Here is a 21,985-nt window from a genome sequence, read left to right on the forward strand (position 1 = left end):
ACGTTTTGATTACTTAATTTTAAAAAGTTATAAAATGATCACTAAATTATTTAAAATTTTTCATTTAAGTCACTAGGTTGTTAAAGTCATTCTAGTCTAATCTTCTATTTTTGCACCACCTGCACCAATCCAAAGTTTTTCTCCTCCTCTTCTAGATTTTAGATTTTTTTTATGAAACAACTTTAAATGTTATGAATCTACGAATCAAAATCCAAGTAGCTTTCTTCTCTGATCTCCAACATTAATAATCAAATTGACTTGGATCTAAGGTATGTTTTTCTGCTCATCAATTGGTTCAGATCTAAAGTACCATTTGTCAAATTGTTACTTGAAGCTCTCTAGTCAAACTTAAAAAAAAAATTAATAGACTAGTGATTTTAAAAAAAAACTTTTGAATAGTTTAGTGAATTAAATAAAAACTTTCAAATAATTTAGTAATCATTTTGTAACTTTTTGAAGTTTAGTGACTAAAACATAAACTTACTAATAGTTTAATGACATTGGGTGTAGTTTACCCGAAAACAAATTAAGCAGTATTTAGAAAGTCACTTAACAATTAGATTTAGGTTTAATTGTTTGTAATTACAAATTAGATTTGGGTTTACTTGTTTGTAATTGAAAGATACAAAGTTTTTGGATATTAAGGTTTGAGGGACAAAATCGAATGAATGCATTCATAATTGATTATTGTTAATACGTGTATTTCATTGAGAAATTGATATTATTTTTAAAATTGTATTGTCAAATGTAGCTAAGGACAATGTTGAAACGCTAAAGGCAAAGGAAAAGGAAAAGGCGAATAGCTATTGCGATTTGTGCAACTCTAATTCAATTTCAATGATTTGATATGTTGTCTTGCTAGTTCGTATAACTGAATTTGAACTAAATGTCGAGGTAACTATATCTTTTCCTAAAAGCTTGAGATGATGAATTTAGTATTGTGTTGTTCAAATTATGTTATATGAGTTTGATTTTGATGATCAAGACTATTACATGCTTGATTTATAGATATCGAAATCTTGATATTTAAATGGTGATGATATGTGCTATGATAATAGTTATAATTGATATTGCCCCTTTAAACAATGTTAAACATGGTCCGGGTATAGTTGGCACGCCATGAGGTTATAGATATTAGTGATTTATTAGCTCCAATTCTTAGAGGGTCGTGAGCAGCCTCAATTAGCAGAAGGTCATGGGTGCTCCCAATTCCTAGAGGGTTGTTGACATATATTGACATATAGATTAAGTAGTCCCAATTCCCAGAGAGTTGTCAATTTACTTGTGTACATATCTAAGTATCCATCTTAATTTCTACAGTCGATTAATAGGGGCCGAAATGAGTAAGTGACGAGAATGATGATAAATGACATGTTGAAAATTGAATACATTATGATATGAAATCATGAAAAGTTGAAATAAATATGAAATGAGTAGATTTGGGGAAAAGTATGATTATTGATTTTGTAATGAAAAAGAAAAGAGTAAAATAGTGAAACTTGTTGTTTTCTGTGCATATTTGATTTAGTTTTAATCTTATTGTATTGAATTTGAATTATATTAGCACCACTAAATGTATAATATTCAACGTATGATTATATTTATTTTCATACGTAGATCTTGGATGAGAATTATTGTAGATTAGAAGTCTTTGAGCATCTAACGTTACAACTCAGCTTGGAAATCAACTTGTTTCCTATGTTGTATGCATATATATGTTTTGGTTACATGATGTACCTAGATTATTTTGGGCTCGTTGCTTAAGTTAATATTTTGGCATATTTGGTACTTTACCTATATGATTTGTAAATCTGAGTTTCATCCTTTGATTAGTATATAGTTATGTTAGTTTATATGAGTTTGGTTATGTTAATTAGTTGGTTGGGCATTGATGATGTTTGATTGTTATGATTTGATGATGTTTGATTGTGTTTGCATATGCCAAATTGATGGTTTTGCATTGGTGTAAAGCTTATATATGTTTAGGGTACAAATTGGTATGGTTTGGATACTTGAAAATGTGTATTTAGGGCCATTTTACCATTGAGTCTCGAGATAGTAATAACATGTCTTGAGACCATTAGAACAAAATTTACCTTTGTTCTTTTAAATGCTTTATGTCTCGAGACTTTTTATGCTAGTCTAGAGACAACCCCATCTAGGTCTTGGGATAAAGTGGCCTTTATCTCGAGACAAGGATACATTGAAGCTAAATTAATTTTGTGTTGTTCCAAATCTTGAGACAAGAGCTCATTCTCTCTAAACATCCAAACACCGAAACTAAAATAAAAAAATAGAGAGGTTTGTCTCGAGACATGAGGAACCTTGTCTCAAGATGTGATCTATATAGTCTCGAGACATATTAAGATCAAAGAAATCTTTTTCTAAATTAAAATGAGGCATATCTCAAGATAAGGAACTCCATATCTCTAGATTTAACATTGAATTTTAGCAATTGGGTTTGGATTACAATGTAAAATTTGAATTTTAAATAAATTTAGAGCAATTATATTCATATTATTGTTAAATTAAAATTTTGAATTTTGAATAAATTTATTATAATGTAAAAACTTAAATTACGAAATTTAAAGCTAGTAATATATATAGTTAAATGTATTTTCTAATAAGATAATGCATCCATCTATACTAGATTATGACACACCCATCATGTGAGTGAAAAAGGGGTCAAGTACAGAAATGATCACCAAACTATTGCCCACGTTCTATTTTGGTCACTGAACTTTTTTTTTTTTTCTATTTTGGTTATTAAACTATTTAAAATCTTTTTTTTTTGTCACCAAATGTTAACTGTAGTTTGAAATTTGACGGAAGTATTGATGTGGGTTTTTTATTAGTCTAATAACAAATTTAGCCTTTAATATTTACACATTCTATCAAATTGATCCTAAATATAAAAATTCAATAAATTTAGTCCTTAATGTTTACAAAATTGTCATTTTAGTTCGGTTTCTAACATATACAATAAATTTAGCCCTTAACATTTACAAAATGACAAATTTTGATTTTAAAATTTTTCTATATGCTTAGTTTTTAAAAATATGTTAGATTATGTTAGGAAAAGTTAAATTCATTTTAACATGGATAAAATGCCGAGAGATTCGATTGAATCTGGAATAGTAATGGGTATCAGGAAATTTCTACTAATAGAACCATCTATGGTTTATTTGCTCTTATAGATTTTATTCTAAAAAAAACTTGATTCTAATTTTAAAATTTTAAAATTTTTTCCCCTATCAACTTTAGGACTTTCTTAATGCAAAAACGGTTTTTTCAATTAGACTTTGTGTCACTTGTTCTTTATTTTGTTTCTTTGGTAAGTTTGAACTTAGATGTTACAATTTGAACTATAGGCTTGGGGCTATATTTTGTAGTTGTTCAGTATCATTGATTAACTTGTATTATGCTTTTTATCTTTTAGGCTTGGGAGCAACGGGATACTTGGAAACTTTTTTGAATCGTTATCTACATTGAAGGGTTTTACAACTACAACTACTCAACCTAGACAACCTTTTGATAATTTTGATTTTGCTCAGGAAATAGGTTGTTGCTTGCAGTGCATGTAGAATTATAAACAAGATCTTGCTAAAATTTTAGCGGCCAAGGAACTTGAGCAACACTCCTCTGATTTTAAATTAGAATTAACTCGGCCAGCATTGCCATAGTGGTTGCAGAATGCTAAGTCCCTTTATAGTGCTATCAAAACTGTAGATCAAGCACAGGTAACAAGCTTATCAGTTTTTTTTTGTGCACATGTGTTTTGTGTTGAATATTTGCAGTGGTAATTTTTTTTATTTTTCCCATTTTATCGAAGCTTTGTTTTTATGTGTCATGTTATATATAGACTAAGGATCAATATATGATACAGATGCAAAAGTCTTAAGAGTTGTAGAATAAATGGAACAATACATGCTTGTGTTATGGGCTGCGAATCAAAGCATATGACCATTGCGCACAGGACGTCCCATGAAGGTTAACAAATTAAATGGGGTTCATTTGACCCGCTTGAACTGGTCTACTTATGGACTATATTAAGAAGCCCATTTTCTTGAAGCCTTGGTGCCCTAGTGAAACACTTTAGTAAACCAAAGTTACTAGGATAATTAATGTGAATCCTAATGGATAAATATGCATAAAGTTTAAACCCCTTAGTACTCTCATCTTGTAGATAATCACAAATCTTGATAGTTGATGTGACTCAATCTGTACTGTTGAATTTGGGAGAGCTCAACGTTGAATAGATGTTTTTCTTCTCATTTGTAATCACTCGATTGTAAACCTTCAAAGTAATAGAATATTTAAGAAAGAATTTACTTGAACACTTAGTGTGTGCTATTTTTCTGTGGCTTTTTGTTCGTTTGTGACTTCTTTCTATTTTGAGTTTGTTTTTTCTTTCTTTCAGTGCCTTAGACAATTTCTATCAAGAATTTTCCTTTTTCGAGTGTTATATTGGATTAGGCAGATTTGAACCCAAGAAATTACCTAAGGTCGCATGATTTTCCAGACTAAAGCTCTAGCCCCGTGATAGTTGGTATCAGATGCGTTTGAAGGTGCCAATTGAGATGACAAAAAGAGGAGATAAGTATCGCCTTTTAAAAGACCTTTAATGCCTTTATGAATGATCAGGATGAGAAACTAATAGAGAAGAATGATGCTCTCAAAGCCATGGTAACAACTTTGAAGGAACAAATTGCGGAGCTAAAGAGACAACTCACTATTTGTAAAGTTGTTCTGGTAATAAGATGTTGGTTTTGGCTCCTAAATAACCTAGAATGGATGATCTCAATCCGAAAGAGTTTAAGGGGACGAGGTCCACAAGAGATGTGGACAATTTTCTCTAGGGGATGGAATAATACTTCCATGCGATGGGCATCGAGGATGATGCCACTAAGGTAAACATTGTTGATATCTATTTTACTGATGTCGCTTTCTTGTGGTGGGGTCATAGGTCCACAATTGAGAAACAATGTGGGGTTGCAATTGAAACTTAAGAAGAGTTTCAAAAGGAGTTCAAGAAGTAATTTTACCCCAAATTTTACTGAGAAAGAGGCTCAAACTAAATTGCACCAGATTACACAACAAGGCATTATTTAGGAGTACGTTCAAAAGTTTAGTGAGATATAAGTTGCACCAGATTACATAACAAATCAGTTGAAATTATCAATGGATGAAAATTTTGAACAACTTATTTAAATTATTTTGATGTTTGAAATTATTTTAAAAAAATCTACGTTATTTGTTGAAAGCTTGAGGTCCCTTGAGGTTATATAAAATCCACAGTCCAAATAACACCTTACGAAAGTCCAGCATAAAAACTTGCACCACAATTTATATAATCATTTTACAAACCAACTTAAAATTAACCACATTAAACTTATGAGATTTTGGGCTACGCTTTGCAGATCGAGGCTCCAACCTCAAAGGACTACGATCTCTTTTCTTCCCACATTCCACACACCCACCTTGAACCATTTCTGTAGTTCTCTCTAAACTAGCCTCGAAGACTTTCTTTAACACTTCTCTCACAACTCGAGTCAATGTCTCAGTGCCAACCTCTGGGTCATCGCTACTCGAAGCTGTCAGAACCGCATTGACTTCCAACTTCTGAACAGACACACGTCTTGGAGAAGCCGATGACTCCTTAAGTGTCTCACTAGACTGACCTTTACGATCTTGCTTATCACCAGAATCTATATCAAACTTTAAATTAACCTCAGGAATCTACAATACCAAAATCGAACACAAAGATAATTGTCTAAACATTACCATTCTAATATTACAAAACTAATTTGACAAGTTCAGTGTTTTGCACAAACCAAAATCGGAGTCTCAGACATTTTATTTTCTTAAAAACTTTTCGAAACACTGTGGCATAATTTTTTTCAGAAAATTTTCTTAAACACGCGCGCTCACGGATACGTAAAAACACAGACTGAGTTTTTGTAAACCTTGCTCTGATATCAATAAATGTAACGCCCTAAAAACCGACCTAGAAGTTTAGACCAAATCCTGGAGATTACATTGGCCACCAAAAGTGGTGGAAACAAAAACTTTAATTCAAACCAAGAAAACCTTATTGTTCGTTATGTTTGAAACAATATTAAACCAGCGTCAAGTATTCAGAAATAAAATCCACAATTTTTAAAGTTCAGTCCAATTAACACCTTACGAAAGTCCAACATAAAAACTTGTACTATAGTTTATATAATCGTTTTACAAACCGGCTTAAAATTAACCGTATAAAACTTATGAAATTTTACTTAAAATGAATCAAACCGTATCTTTCTGAGACCTTCGATATGCAGAGTCCAACTCCAGAACATAAAAAGTACCTGAAAGGAAAGACACTACAAAGATGAGCTACGCGAGCTCAATGTGAGTTTGAAACATGAAAAGACGGAAAAAGACAGAGTGACACAATAAATACATCAGACAAGCATGTGCATAAAAATATCACTTACAAAAGTCTCAATCGGTATGTCAAATACAATATCAAACCACAGAAATGACTTTCTAGTCATACGCAATAATCATATCATATTACATGACATTAACTAAATTGCCAATAACTAGAAGTTCATACAAACAGACAAAATGTTTTGACAAACAGACGTATATTCAGATGCGAACAGATGCACAAGTCAAAATCCCACCCCACCAACCAAACACCACTTCGTCCATCCAGCACACCACATAAGGGCTATGGTAGGTTCGTCCACCATGCACACCACATAGAACTATAATAGGTTTATACACCCAACATACCACAACGTGGAACTAAGCCACTTGAGTAACTGTATATAGCTGAGCTGATATACATATAGGATAGTGCAGTAAATCGCTGTACAAAAGTATCGTAGTTAAAGTTGCTAAGTCTGTCTTCCTTCTCTTCAGAACCAGATCCTAAAATTTTCATGCTATGCAACAATGTACACATTATGCCGACAATATACAGAAACATACATTAACATTTCCAGTTGAACAGATTCAGATTTGATTACACTTGTATTCTAATATTCAGTTACGACAACAATAATAAACTCATACTTATTCATCACATAAACGAGCAATAAAATTAAAGCCCATAAACACATATATATACACGAAACAACCTAAATTGAGTCCTAAACACACTTATCGAGGCTTGAACGAGGGTCGGATTACATAGAAACATAAAACAGATAGTTTACGACTCAAAATAAAAATGTTCTACACGCCCCAGTCATGTGGAAGTGCCTAGGCTGTATATGTTCTACACACCCATGTGAAGGCTACACACACCCGTGTGGAGGGGACAATGCCCATGTGAGCAGCCTGTGTAACTCACTGTCCAAAAATGCTAAAAATTAAGAACAGAGGAGACACGGCCGTGTGGAGATCTTACACGCCCGTGTGGTATACATTCCCGTATGGTCAGGCCGTGTGACAGTAAAATTTTCCCAAAAACCCTAATTCCCAATTTCATACAGTCATGTGAACCACCCATGTGGGGCACACGCCTGTGTGGCCACTCGTGTGGTCACGAAACCATACCAAAATAGCCTGAAATTCATGATTGATGTCGAAACGATCCCTAACCATTGGTAACCCAGAATTATGCCAAAACATATAGAATTTCATGCATCAAAAACAATATGATACTTCAAATAACAAGTCTCATAAACATACAAGACATTATCGAATTTCACCGCAATTTGATTTCAAAGTTAAACCGTTTCAGAACACATACCTTAGAACGTGATATCAAGCAGCAAAAACCAATCAATTTACCCTCACCAACTGTTCGGAAACCTCAATTTCACAAATAAACTTAAACTATAAGAACTTTAATTAACAAATAATAGAAGCAGAAGTAATTCTATCGTAAACCTTCATGAATAAAACTTACTCGCTTCACCTCTGACAAAATGAAACACACAAGGAAGATTAGTCTTGTTAGAGAACAAGTAACGTATATAAAATAAAAGAAACAAGAAACAAACGAAATTGGACTTTGGAAAGAACAAAAAAGGAACGATGAGGAAGAAAAATAAAAAGTAAAAGCAAAAGAATGTAAACTTATTTTCTATTTAAAAGTTAACTTCCCCTTTTAAAACAAAAATAAAATAAAGTAAAAACAAATAATATCAAAAACACTCACAAGGATTCGAACACGAGACCCAGAGATACACTAACACACAACTAACCATCAGACCAGTAAGCCCATTCTGACATTAAAACGCAAAACTGAACCCAAACATTCAACCCACTCATTGACCTTATGTAACACCCCTAACCCACATTCGTTGCCAGAACAGGGTTACAGTATGTTATCGGAGTTTACAGAATAATTACACATAATTCCACTATTTGCTCATATTCCAGTCAAGCTGTCTTCTCGAGTCATAGTCACTAAATTATTTATATCTTGAGCTATAGAACTCCAAATTAAGTTTTGCTAATTTTCCCTGAAACTAGATTCATATATATTCTTACCTTAAAATTTTTAGAATTTTTGGTTCAGCCAATAAGTACAGTTTATTCTTCAATCTCACCCTATTTTGTTGTCAGACAGTTCTGACCCCTCTTCACTAAAGATTAATTATTTCCTCATACGAAATTCAGATAATGTTCTTGTTTTTTTCTTTTGAAAATAGACTCATTAAGGATTTTAATCATATAAATTTAAGCCTCTAATTATTTTTATTCAATTTATTATGATTTTCCAAAGTTAGAATAGGGGAACCCGAAATCATTCTAACCTTGTCTCACAAAAATTCAAATATCTCATAATATGAAATTCTTTTGATTACATTATTTCTTCTATGTAAAACTAGACTCAATAGGATTTAATTTCATATTACCTCTAAGTCGATCCACAAGTTTTGGTAATTTTTCAAAGTATCGAACCTCTTAGGCAAGTATGTCCTAGTTGATAAAGTTTGCAAGAACTGTCCTTTAATGACTCGGGGTTACTGTTTTTCAAAAAAATTGTTGCTTTTACCATTTGATGAATTCGATTTGATTTTGGGTATGGATTGGTTGACTTTGTATGATGCTGTTGTGAATTGTAGACAAAGACTATTGAATTGAAATAACAGAATAGTGAAATCCTTCAAATTGAATTAGATGAGTCGAGCGGATTGCCTATTGTGATTTCGTCGATGTCAACTCAGCGATATGTGAGAAAAGGTTGTGATGCTTACCTTGCATATGTACTGGATACAAAAGTATCTGAATCGAAGATTGAATTAGTGCCAGTAGTCTGTGAGTATCCAGATATGTTTCCAGAAGAGTTACCGGGGTTGCTACCAATCAGAGAGGTTGAGGTTGCCATTGAATTAGTATCGGGAACATCACCGATATCAATAGCTTCTTATAGAATGGCTCCGACAGATTTGAAAGAATTGAAAGCTCAGTTGCAAGAGTTAACAGATAGAGGTTTTGCACGACCTAGTTTTTCGCCCTGGGGTTCACTAGTGTTGTTTGCAAAGAAGAAAGATGGAACGATGAGATTGTGTATCGACTATCGTCAACTCAACAAGGTTACAATTAAAAATAAATACCCATTGCCGAGATTTGATTATTTGTTTGATCAGTTGAAAGGTGCAATAGTATTTTCAAAGATTGATCTAAGATCTGGCTATTATCATTTGCGAGTTAAAGATTCAGATGTACCGAAGACTACGTTTAGAACAAGGTACGAGAATTATGAATTTCTTGTTATGCCTTTTGGATTAACTAATGCTCCTATAGTTTTTATGGATTTGATGAATCGAATATTTAAACCGTATTTGGACAGGTTTTTTGTTGTATTTATTGAAGACATTCTGATTTATTCTCGAGATGAATCTAAGCATGCTGAACATTTGAGAATTGTACTACAAACATTAAGATAGAAGCAACTGTTTGCTAAATTTAGCAAATGCGAGTTTTGGCTTCGAGAGGCCGGATTTAGGGGACATATTGTTTCAGCAGAAGGTATTCGAGTTGATCCGAGTAAGATTTCCACAGTTGTTGACTAGAAACCACCAAGAAATGTGCCCGAAGTCCGAAGCTTTTTGGGATTAGCTGGCTAGTATCGACGTTTTGTGAAAGGATTCTCGATGATTGCTACACCGATGACTAGATTGCTACAGAAAGATGTAAATTTTGAGTGATTCGAGAAATGTCAACAGGGTTTTGAACAATTGAAAGCATTGTTAATTGAAGCACCGGTTCTAGTTCAACCTGAGTCGGGTAAAGAGTTTGTGATTTTCAGTAATGTATCATTGAACAATTTGGGTTGTGTTTTGATGCAAGAGGGAAAAGTGATAGCTTATACTTCCAGACAGTTGAAATCGCATGAAAAGAATTATCCGACGCACGATTTAGAGTTGGCTGCTATTGTATTTGTATTGAAAATTTGGCAACATCATTTATTCGGTGAGAAGTGCCACATCTTTACCGATCATAAGAGTTTAAAGTATTTAATGACTCAAAAATATTTGAATTTGCGACAATGAAGATGGCTTGAATTACTAAAAGACTATGAATTAGTGATTGATTATCATCTAGGGAAAGCAAATGTAGTCGCAGATGCTTTGAGTAGAAAATCTTTGTTTGTGTTGCGAGCGATGAATACACAGTTAACTTTTTCTGATGATGATTCGATTTTAGCTGAGTTAAAAGCTAAACCGTTATTTCTTCAGCAAATTTGTGAAGCTCAAAAGTATGATAATGAATTGCAAGGTAAAATATTGTAGTATCTACTGATTCTGAGTATCAGATTGGGTCAAATATTGCAAGCTAAAAGATTGCAGTATGAGTTTTCTACTGATTCAGAGTATCAGATCGGGTCAAATGATTGTTTAATATTCTGAGGTAGAATTTGTGTACCAAAGAATTTTGAGCTTATTCAGAAAATTCTACATAAAGCAAACAATGGTTGTTTATCTGTTCATTCGGGAAGTACTAAATTGTACAATTATTTGAAATAGTTGTATTGGTGGTTGGGCATGAAACAAGACATTCCAGAGTTGGTGTCGAGATGCTTGGTTTGTCAACAAGTTAAAGTGGAACATAAAGTGCCTCCAGGACTACTACAGCCGGTGATGATACTAGAGTGGAAATGGGATAGAGTTACGATGGATTTCATATCAGGATTACCTCTGTCTCCGGAAAAGAAATATGCTATTTGGGTTGTCGTTGATCGACTGACGAAATTGACACATTTCATTCCGGTACGTACAGACTTTTTGCTTGATAGATTAGCTAATTTGTACATCTCTGAGATCATTCGATTGCACGGGGTGCCAGTTTCTATTATTTTAGATAGAGATCCGAGGTTTACGTCTTGATTTTGGAAGAAATTGCAAGAAGCTTTGGGTACACAGTTGCACTTTTTTACTGCATTTCATCTGCAAACCGACTGTCAGTCTGAGAGAGTAATTAAGATTCTTGAAGATATGCTTCGTTGCTGTGTTTTAGAGTTGGAAGGCAATTGGAAGAAATATTTACCATTGGTTGAATTCGTGTATAACAACAGTTTCCAATCGAGTATAAATGTAACAACCCAATTTCAGTGAACTCGAAACAGTGGTCTTGGGACCATAAATCTGAGCTGAAAAATAAAATTTATTTTTATTTTATTGTATGGCCCGTATTATGTTAGAAATGTCATGTGAAAATTTTGAAAAGAAAATTTTATCGATTATATGCTTAATTACAAAAAGGACCAAATCGCATAAAATGCAAAAGTTTAATTCTAGTAGCTATAAGGATTAAATAGCTATGGAATTCAAGACTTGAGGTCCTGATATGGTAATTAGACCATTAAAGAAAAGTATGTAGATATTTTGGTGACTCATCTGTGTAAATTTAGAAAAAGGGTAAAGACTAAATTGGAATGTGAAAATATTTAATTAATTAAAAGATGATAAAAGAGATATCATCTTATTTTCTCATCTTCTTCCCCAAAATAATACATGGAAACCCTAGGAGAGAGAGAAGAAACTTTTATGGCCAAATTGGGTAAGTTTCCTTGGCCCGTTTTTAGTAATTTTTATATGTTTGAAACCGAGATAGTTTAATCTATCTATTTAGGGGATCAATTTGAGAAGTTATCAAAGTATGAAAAATGGGTCATGGATGTATTGCCGAAAATTAGAAATTTATGGTAGAAAATGAAAGGTTGTTGTTAGGTGAACAACTTTTACAAAGTGATTTTTAATGAAAACATGATTTATGGACTAAAATGTAAAGTTTTGAAATTGAAGAAAAATGCTGATTTTTTATGAATACATGTGTTGTAAATTTTGTAATGGGATTTTGGTTAGGCTTGAATAGGGGAGTAAATTGCAAAAATTTTATTTTCCGAGCCTAGGGAGGAAATGAGAATTTATGGAAAAGTTTGGGGCAAAATAGTAATTTTGCCTAGGATGAAAATTAAGTCCACTTGAATGTGAAATATGGTAAATTGATGTTAAACTTACTCGTATAGATTCGGATAGACCAAATTAGAAGCTAGAACGAGGAAAGAGGAAAATGTCGGATTAGTAGATTTTATGTACACGAACATTGTCGAGGTAAATTAATGTAACTAAATTGTATACGCTTTTATTCTTGAATTAAATGTTATGTTTGTGAATTGTATAAATGTCATAAATGTGTGCAATGATCACATACTCGTTAAAGCCCGATAAATGAAAGTGCCTGATCAATTATAATGCTCGACAAATGATAAATGATAATAATGTTAATTTTATGCTTGAGTTGAATGTGAACATTTGAATTGCATAAATGCATAAATATATGAGATTGACCACATGCTTGATAATGCTTGAAAGATGCTAAATTTTGTTTGAATAAAGGGAAAATTCGATGGATATGTGATTTCCCGAAATGAATGATGTCCTGCATTTGTTGCGGACGGGATTTAGCCCGGATGGGTAATCCAGATCAAGCTCTTTAGAGCATATGTCATAAAAAAGATTTAGCCTGGATTGGCAATCCTATCGTATACATGTGAGGTTCGAGAGTGCACTATCTGATATAGTACTTTGTGGGTACCATTGGACATGAATTGACGGATTCTGATTCATACACCTCGAGTGTACTACCTGCGTATCCATCAATATTTTAGATAAATTCAACAGGTAAAAGTTCTCGACATGAGAGTATATGAATAAGAAATGAGTTAGTACACATATCGGCTTGAAATAAATGAAAATGATGATACGTAATAATTAATATATGGAAATATGAAATGATGATATTGTACATAGAATTTATTTGATGAGTATGTACATCCTTGATTATAGACTTATACACCTTGAGTGTACTAATCGTGATCTTGATATTTCGAGTAATATGGGTAAAGTTCTAATATGAAATGATCTGAACTCGAGATGAACTATTATGAAATTATACGTGTAATGTAAAGAGATGATCTATACATGTTAAATGAATACATGTTGTGGAAAGCATATGTGCATGGAAACTTGATTGTTGTTGAGCCCTTATTGTTTGTGATGTTATTATGGATTATGTGACTAACAAGGGCAATGAGGATATGTATAGGGCTTGAGGGCAAATTGATTGAATATGCCTTATATAGTTACCTCAAATTAAAATGAATGGTAAGGTAAGTACCATGTTATACGAACTTATTAAGCATTTTATGCTTACTTAGTTTTATTTCCCTATTTTAGAGTAAATCGGAAGCTCGTTGGATTGGAATCTTGGCGGATATCACTCATACTATCCATCGGCCTATATCTGTATATATGGTAAATCAATTATGGTTGTAATGGCATGTATAGGTTATATTGGCCATGTTGGCATGTAAATGTAAATGATGCTTGTAATCTAGCCATTGGAATGGCTAGTAATGGTTTATGTTGATATATTTGTAATGTCATACTATAGTAGCTACACATATGTTAAGTAGTTGATCAAATTATGCCTATCATATGGATTAAACCAAATCAATAATATGAACATGTATGCATGTAATTGTATGCCATGTTGAATGATAGAATTTGTTTAATTTGAATGCTTGGAATAGTTGGTATTGGATGTGTGTTTCAAGTGCAGGTCATGAGTGTGATTTTGGGTGAGAAATGAAGCTAGAAATGGCTTTATTTTGTCCATACGGGTAGACACACAGGCGTGTGTCTAGATCGTATATGACACACGGCCGTGTAAATGGGCGTGTAGTTAGGCCGTGTGTCTCCTGCACCTTAATTTTGAGAAACAAAATGCTCAGAATTAAGCACACGGGCAGAGACACGAACGTGTGTCTCAGCCGTGTGTGCTAGACGGCCTAGAACATGGGCGTGTGTCTTGGCCGTGTGAAACTTGCACCTAATTTCAATTGAATTAATTAACTACACGGCCTAGCACACAGGCGTGTGGCATGGCCGTGTGCACAAGTCAAAGAGTTACACGGGGTCGAAGACAGCCTGTAGCACGGGCTTGTCCCAGGGTCACACGGGCGTGTCCTTGGACCACACAGGCATTTGAGCTTTGTACCTTGGAAAAATTTTGAAATTTCGCGAAAATTTTTTAGAGTTTCTGATTTAGTCCCAACTCGATTCTAATGCTCGTTTTGGGCCTCGAGGGTTTATTTAAGGGACGTTATGAATGATTTTGGAAACTGGATAGAAATTAACTTGAAATATCTACAAATGTTCTGAAAATTTCTGGTATCGCTATGTAACCCATTTTCGGCGAAGGATATGGGTTAGGGTTGTTATATTTAGTGGTATCAGAGCTACGGTTTAGTCAGTTCTCAGACTAAATGTAGTGTATGTGGAATCTAGAAATACATGCCATTATATAACTTGTGATAGTGTGATATCTCCAAACTCTGATGAAAATTATTTTGCAAATAGATAGAGATGCTTTCCAACCGAGCTAATTCTGATACTACTGAAGGTGATACACACGTGCTTGAGTAAAAATATTACTTATGATAAAAGAGGACTTGTAAAGGTATGAAATAAATGTTTTACAGTGAACATGTTAATGATAAATGTTAAGTGAGATGTGTGTATTTATGAAAGTTAAATTTTGAGACTTATGATCTCCACCCCCTTACCAGTATAGTTTTATACAATGAAATTCACAAGATTTATATGGATTAAGCTCATGAATGTGGAACTAAAGAGTTCAAAGGCTGAATGATTAATGATGTGGTCAGAATGAGAATGGGTTAGTAAGTAAAGACGGCATTAAAAGAGATATCAGATTTTTCTAAAGATTATTCTAAATATGTGATGTCATAGTTAAGGAAGAAGTTATTCATGAGTAAACGACTTATCCAAATATGATATTTACAGAACAAATTAGCCAAAAATTCTTTCAAATTGACTCTTCCTGTGAACTGAATAATGTAAGATTATTGATGACTTAATTAGTTAGTAGATTGGTGATGAAATTGAAAAGATATTTGAAGGTAGCTGTTATAATTGAGTACATTACAACAACATCTCCTGGGTACTCTATAAATTCTTTTATTCTCAGAGGCATAGAAATTGTTCATGTTCAGATGTAATATTTGTCGTATTGAAAGGCTAGTAAATCATGATAGATGAAATTACTGTAAGTCAGGTTGATTTATGAGCAATATTGCTCTACTTTACGTGGGTTTTCTAATTCATCATGATTGATATAAGATTTTAGGATAAGATTCATATGATGTTATTTTCTATTTCTACTGATTGAAGTCCTGAATTGCAAATGTGCAAGTTACATTATCTTTATCACAGTTGTTTCTACTGAGTATGCGTGATAGTATCCTTCTGAATTTTCTCTGAGATGTCATCAATCTCTTTATTATGTAAACATGGGTTACTTGTGAAAGATATTCTTTGTTCGAAGGTAATTACATTTATTACCATTATAAATATTGACTTGGTCATGAGGTATGGTGATAGAGATCACAGATTATAGAAACTGTGTTACTGCATTACTTATTATTAGGGCCACTTTCGGTTTCCCTCTTTTAAGTTGAGGTGCATTATTGATGTTGAAGTGTTGTTTTATCTATACAACAAAAATGTTAGTCATATTATTGCACAATGGTTTAAAATCTATCTGATGGTTGTGGCTTTGGAAAAACTCAAAGCTTCAATGTTAATAATTGAAAGAGTTACAATGATGACCCAGTTATTACAGAAAAGAGGTAAGATTTGAATGGACTAATAAATACCAGTAAAGTTTTGACCAGTTAGAAGCTTTGTTGACCGAAGTATTACTTCTAGATCAATCTGAATTGGGTAAGGAGTTTGTTATTACAGAGATGTATTATTGAATGGGATTAGATTATGTTTTGATACAGTAAAGCAAGGTAATAGCCTGTACTTTCAGATAGTTAAAAACCACATGGAAAGAATTACTCCATACATGATCTAGAAGTGCCGACTATTGTTTTTGTATTAAAATCTGACAACATTACTTGTTTGGTGAAAAATGTCATATATTCACCGATAATAAAAGTTTGAAGTATCTGATGTTGCTAAAATATTTGAATCTGAGATAGCGCATATGGTTTGAAATGTTGAAAGATTATGATTTGATAATTGAATATCACTCGGAAAGAGAGAATGTGATTACAGATATTCTGAGTAGAAAATCTTTTTATACTTTGCAAGCCATGGATACCTATTATGATTGTTTGATAATAGCTCAAATTTAGCTGAGTATAAAGCTAAACAGATGATTTTACGACAGGTCAGTAAAACTCAGAAAGTAATAATGAGTTGTAAGATAAATGAATATAGTGTGAAGTAATTTTTGATTCAAAATTTTAGAATAGATCTGATAAATGTCTGTTATTCAGAGACAGAGTTTGTATACTAAAGAATTTGGAGTTTATATAGAAAATTTTACATGAATGATCATAATGGTACTATGTCTGTTTATTTGGGGAATGATAAAATGTATAATGATTTGAAAAAGATGTATTAGTAGCTTGGAATGAATGTGGTATTTCTGAATCGGTGTTTAAATGTTGGATGTATCAGTAAGATAAGGATGAAACTTTCAGGATGATTATAGCCAGCGAAGATACTGAAATGGAAATGAGACAAAGTTACCATGAACTTTATATCGAGATTATCCTTGTCCATGAAAAAGAAAGATACTAATTGAGTAATTTTTGATTGTTTGATGAAGCCTGCACATTCCATTCTGGAATGAGTGGATTTCACACTTGATAGATTGCTTGAATTATCTATTTTTGATATTGTCAGATTATATGATGTGCTAGTTTCTGCTATATCTGATGGAGATCTACAGTTTAAATTCCGATTCTGAAACAAGTTACAAGAAATTCTGGGTATACAGTTACATTTTAGTATCGTGTTTCATTTTCAAATGGATGATCAATCTGAACATATGATTCAGATCTTGGAAGATATGCTACGATGTTGTGTACATGAATTTGAAGGTAACTGAGAAAAGTATTTGGCTTGGGTTGAATTTGCTTATTATAACAGTTAATAGTCAAGTAAAAAATTATACTATGAGAGGTCTTATATTGTCACAAATGTAAAACTCTGGTGTTTTGGACGGAGTTTAGTGAGAAAACATACATGTAGTAGGTTTGATTTTTTGAAATCGAAGAAAGATGAAGTGACCTCAGATAGTTTAAAAATAGCATTTGATCGTTAGGAATCTGATGTAAATTTGAAATGAAAAGAAATGGAGTTTTAGATTGGTGACAAAATATTTTTAAAAGTTTCGCCATGGAAGAAAGTTCCCCGGTTTGGCCGTAAAGGCAAATTAAGCCTGTGAATTATCAGGTCATATGAGATTATTGAAAAGAATTGGACCTGTTGCATATTGATTGGTATTATCATTAGAGTTCTACAGAGTTCATAATGTTTTGTGAGTATATGTGTTATGACAGTACCGATCAGACCTATAATCTATTATTGCTTTGATAAATGTTAAATTCAGCCTGACACGACTTACAGTGAGAGACTGGTTGAAATTCTAGCATGTGAAGTTTTTTGGCAATAACATGATATAGAAGAAGCTACCTAGGAACTGGAGGAAACTATGATAGATTAATGTCTGAATCTCTTTACTAGTAAATTTTTTTAGAACAAAAATTCCTTAAAGGGGGAGAGTTGTAAAGCCCAATTTCAGTGAAATAAAAAAAGTGGTCTCGGGACCACAAATTCGAGGCAAAAAGTAAAATTTATTTTTATTTTATTATATGGTCTATTTTATGTTAGAAATGTCATGTGAAAATTTTGAAAAGAAAATTTTATCGATATGTGCTTAATTACGAAAAGGACTAAATCGCATAAAATGCAAAAGTTGAATTCTAGTAGCTATAAGGATTAAATAGCTATGAAATTCAAAACTTGAGGTCTTTATATGCTAATTAGACCATTAAAGAAAAGTATGTAGATATTTTGGTGACTCATCTATGTAATTTTAGAAAAAGGGCAAGGACTAAATTGGAAAGTAAAAATATTTAATTAATTAAAAGATGATGAAAGAGATATCATCTTATTTTTTCATCTTCTTCCCCAAAATAATACATGGAAACCCTATGAGAGAGAGAAGAAACTTTCATGGCCAAATTGGGTAAGTTTTCTTGGTTCGTTTTTAGTAATTTTTATATTTTTGAAACTAGGATAGTGTAATCTATCTATTTAGGAGATCAATTTGAGAAGTTATCAAAGTATAGAAAATGGGTCATGGATGTATATGTTGAACATTAGAAATTTATGGTAGAAAATGAAAGGTTGTTGATGGATAAACAACTTTTTATAAAGTGATTTTTGATGAAAACATGATTTAGGGAGTAAAATATAAAGTTGTGAAATTGAAGAAAAATGCTGAATTTTTATGAATACATGTGCTGTAAATTTTGTAATGGGATTTTGGTTAGGCTTGGAATAGAGAGTAAATTGCACAAATTTTATTTTCCGAGCCAATGGATGAAATGGGAATTTATGGAAAAGTTAAGGGAAAAATGGTAATTTTGCCTAGGATGAAAATTAAGTCCACTTGAATGTGAAATATGGTAAATTGATGTTAAATTTACTCGTATCTGAATAGACCAAATTAGGACCTAGAATGAGGAAAGAGAAAAATATCAGATTAGTAGATTTTACGTACATGAACATTGTCGAGGTAAGTTAGTGTAACTAAATTGTATATGTTTTTATGCTTGAATTAAATGTTGTGTTTGTGAATTGTATAAATGCCATAAATATGTGAAATGATCACATACTCGTTAAAGCTTGATAAATGAAAGTGGCCGATCAATTATAATGCCCGAAAAATGATAAATGATAAAAATGTTAATTTTATGCTTAAGTTGAATGTGAACATTTGAATTGCATAAATGCATAAATATATAAAATTTACCACATGCTTGATAATGCTTGAAAGATGCTAAATTTCTCTTGACTAAAGGGAAAATTCGATGGATATTTGATTTCCCGAAATGAATAAGGTCTTGCATTTGTTGCAGATGGGATTTAGCCCGGACGGGTAATCTTGATATGAGTCCTCTCGAGCATATGTTATGGATTGGATTTAGCCCGGACGGGTAATTCAGATCAAGCTCTTTAGAGCGTATGTCATAAAAAGGATTTAGCCATGACTGGTAATCCTGTCGTATACATGTGTGGTTCGAGAGTGTACTCTCTGATATAGTACCCTATGGGTACCATTGAACATGAATTGACAGATTCTGATTCGTACACCTCAAGTGTACTACCTGCGTATCCATCAATATTTTAAATAAATTCAATAGGTAAAAGTTCTCGACATGAGAATATATGAATAAGAAATGAGTTAGTACACATATCGACCTGAAATACATGAAAATGATGATACATAATAATTGATATATGGAAATATGAAATGATGATATTGTACATGAAATTTATTTGATGAGTATGTACATCCTTGATTATAGACTTATACACCTTGATATTCCCAGTAATATGGGTAAAGTTCTGATATGAAATTATCTGAACTCGAGATGAACTATTATGAAATTATACTTGTAATATAAAGAGATGATTTATACATGTTAAATGAATACATGTTATAGAAAGCATATGTGCATGGAAGCTTGATTGTTGTTGAGCCTTTATATGTTTGTGATGTTATTATGGATTATGTGACTAACCAGGGCAATGAGGATATGAGTAGGGCTTGGGGGCAAATTGATTGAATATGCCTTACATCGTTACATCAAAATAGAATGAATAGTAAGTTAAGTACCATGTTATACGAACTTACTAAGCATTTTATGCTTAGTTTTATTTCCCTATTTTAGAATAAATCAGAAGCTCGTTGGATTAGAAGCTTGGCGGAGATCACTCACACTATCCATCGGCCTATATCTATATATATGGTAAATCAATTATGGTTGTAATGGCATGTATAGGTTACATTGGCCATGTTGGCATGTAAATGTAAATGATGCTTGTAATCTGGCCATCGGAATGGCTAGTAATGGTTTGTTTTGATATATTTGTAATGTCATACTATGGTAGCTACATATGTGTTAAGTAGTTGATCAAATTATGCCTATCATATGGATTCAACCAAGGCAAGAATATGAACATGTATTCATGTAATGGTATGCTATGTTGAATGATAGAATTTGTTTAATTTGAATACTTGGAATGGTTGGTATTGGATGTGTGTTTCAAGTGCAGGTCATGAGTGTGATTTTGGGTGAGAAATGAAGCTAGAAATAGCTTTATTTTGTCCACACAAGTAGACACACGGGTATGTGTCTAGACCGTGTGTGACACATAGCCGAGTACATGTGCTTGTAGTAAGGCCATGTGTCCCCTGCACCTTAATTTTGAGAAACAGAATGCTCAAAATTGAGCACATGGGCAAATACACGGGCATGTGCCTTAGCCGTATGTGCTACACAGCCTAGAACATGGGCGTGTGTCTTGGTTGTGTGAAACCTACACCTAATTTTGAATTGAATTAATTAACCATACGGCCTAGCACACGGGCATGTGGCATGGCTATGTGAACAAGTCAGAGAGTTACACGGAGACAAAGACAACTTGTAGCACAGGCGTGCCTTAGGGTCACACGAGCGTGTCCCTTGGACCACACAGCATGTGAGCCCTGTACCTTGGAAAAATTTTGAAATTTCGTAAAAAATTCTTAAAGTTTCTGATGAAGTCCTGACTCGATTCTAATTCTCGTTTTGGACCTCGAGGTTCTATTTAAGGAACGTTATGAATGATTTCGAAAATTGAATAGAAATTGACTTGAAATATCTACAAATGTTATGAAAAATTTTGGTAACACTCTATAACCCTGTTCTGGCGATGGATACTGATTAGGGGTGATACAATTAAGATGGCATCGTATGAAGCATTGTATGGTCGCAAATGTCGAACCCCGTTATACTAGACTGAACTTAGTGAGAAAAAGATTCATGGGGTTGATTTGGTTAGAGAGGCCGAGATAAAGTGAAAGTAATTCATGACAGTTTGAAAGTAGCTTCAGATCGACAAAAATCGTATACGAATTTGAAACATAAAGATATTGAATTTCAAATCAGCAATAGAGTATTTTTGAAAGTTTCTCCATGGAAGAAGATCCTTCGATTTGGTTGCAAAGGAAAATTGAGTCTACGATTTATCGGGCCGTACGAGATTATCGAAAGAATAGGTCCAGTGGAAAATCGACTAGTTTTACCATCAGAGTTAGAAAAAATTCATAATGTATTTCATGTGTCGATGTTATGACGGTATCGATAGAATCCATCGCATACCATTTCTCCCACAGAGATTGAAATTCAACCTGATATGTCGTATAATGGAGAACCAATAAATATTTTAGCTTGAGAGGTTAAAGAATTGAGAAATAAAAGCATAGCTTTGGTGAAGGTTTTGTGGCAACAGCACGGTGTTAAAGAAGCTACGTGGGAACCTGAGGAAGCTATGAGAAAATAGTACCCTAACCTTTTTTCTGGTAAGATTTTTGGGAAAAA

Source organism: Gossypium arboreum, chromosome 1, assembly GCF_025698485.1.
Source record: "Gossypium arboreum isolate Shixiya-1 chromosome 1, ASM2569848v2, whole genome shotgun sequence".
Classification (NCBI taxonomy): Eukaryota; Viridiplantae; Streptophyta; class Magnoliopsida; order Malvales; family Malvaceae; genus Gossypium; species Gossypium arboreum.